Raw genomic sequence first — 6,512 nt, forward strand, 5'->3', positions numbered from 1 at the left:
TGGACTTCTTTATTAAAACTTGCAACCACATATTTTGAACTTTGGAGACACCAAAAACAGAACTAGTCCAGAGTCGACCCTAACCAATATGATGCCCTAGGCAATATTTTGGCTGGTGCCCACCTGCACAGATGTTATTTCCACCTCTGACCCTGTATCCCTTTCCCAGCACCATCACCCCACACCCATAGCAGTCTTCATTTTGGTGCTCCTACCCCCTATATTTTAAATAGGAACAGTGTGCACGTTCGGTATGCAGCCAAAAATGGGGCATCTTCTTACTGGTAAGGGGCATGGCCACACAATAATACCCATAGTTGAAATTACCCCACCCAGTACTGCAACTTTATTCACATTATATCATGCAATAGTGTCTCTTATTCACGCTACATCACACAGCAGTACCACGTTACGCCTCACAGTAGTGCCCATTATTCACATTACACCACACTGTATTGCTCATTATTCACATTAGACCACACAGTAGTGTACTTTGTATACATTACACCACAAAGTACTGTAGTACACCTTATACACATAATGCTGCACATTAGTAATGCATTTTGTATGCAGATAGAGCTGCAGTCACACACAGAATAGAGGCATGCTGCATATCATTTTAATCAGCAGAAGCTGCTTGCGTCACTAGGTATTCCAAATGCCCTAGGCATTTGCCTAGTTTGCCTATGCCTAGGACCGGCTCTGAGAACTACAGCTGCTACTGTTACCATCGAGCAGTACTTATGACCAATAGACTGACGGTTAACATTCCATCCAGTTACAACAATGTTTTGATTATACAACACTAAATGTTTATATAAATATAATAAGCAGTGCAAAGTGACACTGACATTTAAGTTTGTATTCAATTTAAGACACCATTATTTCTTAAGGGTTGAGCGCTATAATCTATGAATGTAACATGTAATAATCCCAAGGGGGACAATCCTTGTTATTTATTAGCTGCGCACCCTGCTCACATTGTCCTTAGTGCACAGTCACTATCCATATAAGCTTGTAAACTCTATGATTTCATATACTGTAGCACCTCTCAGCCCCACTGTTCATTTTTAAGGCATGTTATCACTGTGTGAGTGTATCACTGCCTAAATAGATGCTAGGCACTTGCAGAATAATGTGTATGGCACAATTTGCATGGATGAGCACTGACTTACCGATGTAAAAAAATACTGGATATCCAACATAATATGCAAAGCCTTGACCATACTACTAGGCCATGATAACCACCTTTTCAGGTGCTACACACTGGCAGTCATGGCACTGCTTGTACTGAATATTTCTGTTTCCCAACCCTGCATTTAGTTTTTTGTGTCAATTAGTATGTGAAACTACGATATCATCGTTGTTGTACTCATAAAACTATATTTGCCATGACTGGAAAAAAAATCAAAGCACACAGATATATATTTACACATAGAAAATGTTTTTTTTTATTAAATAATATTTGTATATGTATAAAAGTTTCTTTGAAAAAGCTCCTAAAAGGGAGAGAAATCCATTAGAGGACAATAATTGTTGGTGGTCCTGCTGCTTTACTTGGAGATCCTACCAGCCGTCACAGCCACCAAGTGTTTGGATTGTGTGCAGACCTGAAACAAAGCAGCATCAATTATGATCCTGTTATCTAATGCCAGCACTATCATATGGCAAAAGGAAAGGATCAATTACAGGTACACACTGGCTATGTGTCTGCTCAAAGGCCCTCATTCCGAGTTGTTCGCTCGTTATTTTTCTTCGCATCAGTGCGATTTTCCGCTAACTGCGCATGCGCAATGTTCGCACTGCGGCTGCGTCAAGTAAATTTGCTAAGAAGTTTGGTATTTTACTCACGGCATTACAAGGTTTTTTCTTCGTTCTGGTGATTGGAGTGTGATTGACAGGAAGTGGGTGTTTCTGGGCGGAAACTGACCGTTTTATGGGTGTATGTGAAAAAACGCTGCCATTTCTGGGAAAAACGCAGGAGTGGCTGGGCGAACGCTGGGTGTGTTTGTGACGTCAAACCAGGAATGACAAGCACTGAACTGATCGCACTGGAAAAGTAAGTCTCGAGCTACTCAGAAACTGCAAAGAAAAGTCTTTTCGCAATATTGCGAATACTTCGTTCGCAATTCAGCTAAGCTAAGATTCACTCCCAGAGGGTGGCGGCTTAGCGTGTGCACTGCTGCGAAAAGCGTCTAGCGAGCGAACAACTCGGAATGAGGGCCAAAGCTTGGTGTGGAAAATCGGTATTTATGTAATCAGTGAATTTTATTCATATTATTCATAGTAAAAATGGCAAAGGAGACTTCACGATTAATGTTGTTTCTGCATAAATAGGACTTTGAACAACAGATTCCTAAAACTGTATATTAGGACTCCAGTATAACTATCTTAATGCACCTACAGTGCTTTAGGAGCTGATACTGCATCAGTGCATCTGGGCATTCTGGCAAAACCACTCCTGAGCAGGTTATTACTTATTACACAGACTTATGCTATTAAGACTAGTTGTTATAACAATCAGTATAAATAATGGCTGTGGGCATTAAACATTGCTTCTTGATATATGCATGCAAATTATGATGTTGGGACAATATATTGTTTCTTATGTGAACTAATTATTCTTATCATTTATTTTTAATAATTTAACAATTGTTTGTTTTCACTTTTATACATATACATAATTATTATTTAGCATTACAAACATATACCTGTATGCTTTGATTTTTTTTCAAGCCATGACAAATATAGTTTTATGAGTGCAGCAAACATAATATTGCAGTTTCATCTTTTTTTTTTTTCTTCCCTTAACAGGAGACAATAAGATTTTGTAGTGTGCTACCACATGCACATTTTTTATATGACTGCAGCTGCTGATTTACTAAAGATACACTATGTGGACAAAAGTGATTAGACACCGACAGCAAATAGATCATCAAGATTTAATTGATGTCAGTACTTTATAGGTCCTTCATGTGCATTAATAACTGCAGACACCCTTCTTGGAAAACTGTACCTGGACAACAGGAGGCAGTATGTTTTGCCATTCTGCCTTAATTACAGTGACCAACTGTGACACTGAAGAAGGTTGAGTCAGCATAGTTCGCACCCATCACTCCAATTCACCCCTGAGTTTCTCAAGGGGTTAAAATCTGAACTCTGAGTTGGCCAGTCCATCTGGGGGGTTCACTATGGTATGCCGGCGGTCGGGCTCCCGGCGACCAGCATACCGGCGCCGGGAGCCCGACCGCCGGCTTACCGACAGTGTGGCGAGCGCAAATGAGTCCCTTGTGGGCTCGCTGCGCTCGCCACGCTACGGGCACGGTGGCGCGCTACGCGCGCCACGCCATGGGTCATGGACCCCCATGAGGGAGAATAAGTGTCGGTATGCTGGCTGTCGGGATCCCGGCGCCGGTATACTGTGCGCCGGGATCCCGTCAGTCGGCATACTGAAGACCACTCCATCTGGGTTACTGAATTTTCTGTATACCAGTCCAGCATCACCCTGGAAACATGACATGTAACTTTGTTGTACTGCTAAAAGAATTTGTAGTTTCTGTAGAACTGCCACAATATAGGGAGCACAGAGTTATCCACAACATATCTATACTTCTCAGAGTTAATGTGATCATGCATTACAACTAGGGGACCCATGCAAAACCAGTTGAAAAAGCCCCAGAGCATAACGTTATTACTTCCATGTTTTACTATAAGTACTGTACACTCTAGCATCAGATGTTCTCATGGCAATGGCCAAACCCAAACATGTCCATCTACCCTGAAAAGTGTATGTCATGATTTGTGACTCCATAACACTCACCTCCATTATTCCACTGTCCAGTTTTTGCACTGTTTACACTATCATAAGCACTGGGCTGCATTCTTTTTGTGTTAGAGGTTTATGAGCAGCTGCTTGCCCATAATAATCAAGTGCATGGTCTTCCCTACAAAGTGTTTGTGTCGAAACCAAAACATTAGTGGCCATTTGGAACTTGTGTGCAATGGTATGAATGGGAAGACACCTGTTCTTTTGCAACTCCCTGGTTAGCACTCTCTGGTCCCTGTGTTGCAGTTTTGGGGGTCACCAGGGCGAGGTCCATTACTGCAATGACCATTCTTCAACGTATTAATGACAAAAGGCACAGGGGATTTAGGAACCTTTCTAACATCCGCAATGCTTCTCACACTCTCCCCTGTTTAAATTTGATTAGCTCCTGTCAGCAAGACATTATGTTAGCAAATGATCTTATCTGTACCCTTCTACCTATTTTATACCTTTACGGACATATGGGAATGATGCTCTGCATGTTCCTGGACAGAAGACATTGAGCAGGAGAGGTAAGTCCAACTCTTAGAGAGTATTTCTCAAATTGAAGAGCACCATAAATATGTCAGAACCATCTCTTTAATGTTCTGCCCTTTCTGCTAGTCCATTGGACTATGGATACCAAGGACTGCTGGTTGCATGTGAGATGTCCCATACACTGGTGAAGATATGGAACTCACCTAATTATGAACTGCATGGCATTGTCAGTATGAAGCATGCATGGTATGCCAAGTCCATCATTTTGTTGATGTCTGTGATACTCATCAGTTTGGGAGGATACTCTATCTACAATAAATGGGAATATGAATCCAAAAACACAAAGAGCTCTTTCCCCCTCCATATAAAGAGATATGAATCAAGAATGGACCATGGAAGATTAGAAACATCATGGAGAGTTGGCAGTTCCTTTGCATGATGGGCCCATACAGCATTGCAGGGGGCACAGGCAAAGACAACCCAATCATTGCTAGTCATCATAGTAGTACAAAACATGGCATGCTTAGGCCACTCTATGGTGACCTCACACCTGGGATGCCTCTGGTGGGCCAACTGTGCATAAAAACCTTGACATGCAGGATGATTTCATCTGAGAGGGTTACTTCATTGTGGAAGGCAAAGAAAGACTTGAGATCATTAAGACACTGTTCATTTTTTGGCCCTTTAAGTAGACCTCATTCAACTTATTTATCACAACATTCTCTTTTACCCACTGACCATAAATCTATAACTGTTGAAGGGATAACTCTTTTTCCTCAAACAACTCTTAGGGACAAGTTAATTGTAGAGATGGCACCACGCTAATCGTGGCTCTGTCTGTGCCTGGGCGTGCACTAGGTGAGTGCTGCTCCATCTGTATAATGTCTGTTCTGGAATAGTATACTGCAACTGCCAACATTGCTGACTTTGCCTCGCATTCCACAGAGGTGTATAGGAAAATCAGTGATGTCATAATGTGCCCATACACACATCATGACCAAACATCATGCAGAACTGAACTGCCATCTTAGAATGTTAACTTTGCAACAATCTGCTCATATTTTTTATGTTTTATAGTCAGATAATTTTTTCATTCATTCTACACAAGTATTACTTGTAATGATGAATAGTCTCTGTAAAATTTCATGGGACATTTGTTCTATGTCCACAGAGATAGTCTCTTAATCATTTCTTGATGAACTTTTTTAATCGAGATTGAGTCAGTAAAAGCAATTAATCTTTTTTTATTTTTTTTCATTCCTAATGTCACTTACGTAGATGTCATGTAATGGGCAGTTGTATGCTTGTTTTCTTACAAGCAATTTAAGCTGTCTCTTTCTCTTGTTGGTTTTACAAAGCACACTCTTTATTTTATTTTTATTTCTTTGATTTTCAAACTCTTACATTTTTCCTTATGTTAATGATATTGCATTATGTAACTTTTCAACAATTTATTGTTCCACTGTATTCTCCTCAACAAACATTTACTTTAAATTACAGATTTCTTACCAGATACCATAAAGTATTTAATGAATAATATTATTCATATGTGTTTATTTAGTCCACTCCAGGCAGATCCAGCACCATACTGTACTTTTACACTGACCACAAATATTTTATAATTATTATCTTTTTGAATGTCTCTCTATTTTAATTTTTTTTGGAACTTAACACAATGTAAAGGATATTTTTTTTATAGAAATGATGCACTAATACCAATAAACATTCCTATGTAATTCTTGATGTTCACCAGTACTTGGTTTTACCTTGAACTTAACATTAGAGTAGTGAAAAATATCAGGTGCTGGTTGACAGTATGGAATACTAGTATGAATAATGAACTGCCCTAGTCACCAATCCAAGATACTATTCAAGCAAGGACATAGAGTATGATGCACCATAGAAATTTTACAGACATAGAGGCTTTGTAAGAGATTGCACAGAAAGTCTTAGATGTATTAAATGTATCTTGTCAGGAACAAAGTGTAATTGTATTAAGCAGTAAATTACTTGATTAGATTAAGCAGCAAGTATAAATTGATAATTTCGTAAGAATAGGAAAATTAGAATTGCAGATGTGCCACAGCTCAACAGATAGAATCCAAAGAGCTCATTGGTCTGACTTAATTGAGAATAAAAAAAAGTCCAAGCATAGAAAATAACTGAAATACTCAATGTAAATGAAGTACACTTCACTAGCAGGTAGTTG

The sequence above is a fragment of the Pseudophryne corroboree genome, chromosome 7 (assembly GCF_028390025.1).
Source record: "Pseudophryne corroboree isolate aPseCor3 chromosome 7, aPseCor3.hap2, whole genome shotgun sequence".
In the NCBI taxonomy this organism is placed as follows: Eukaryota; Metazoa; Chordata; class Amphibia; order Anura; family Myobatrachidae; genus Pseudophryne; species Pseudophryne corroboree.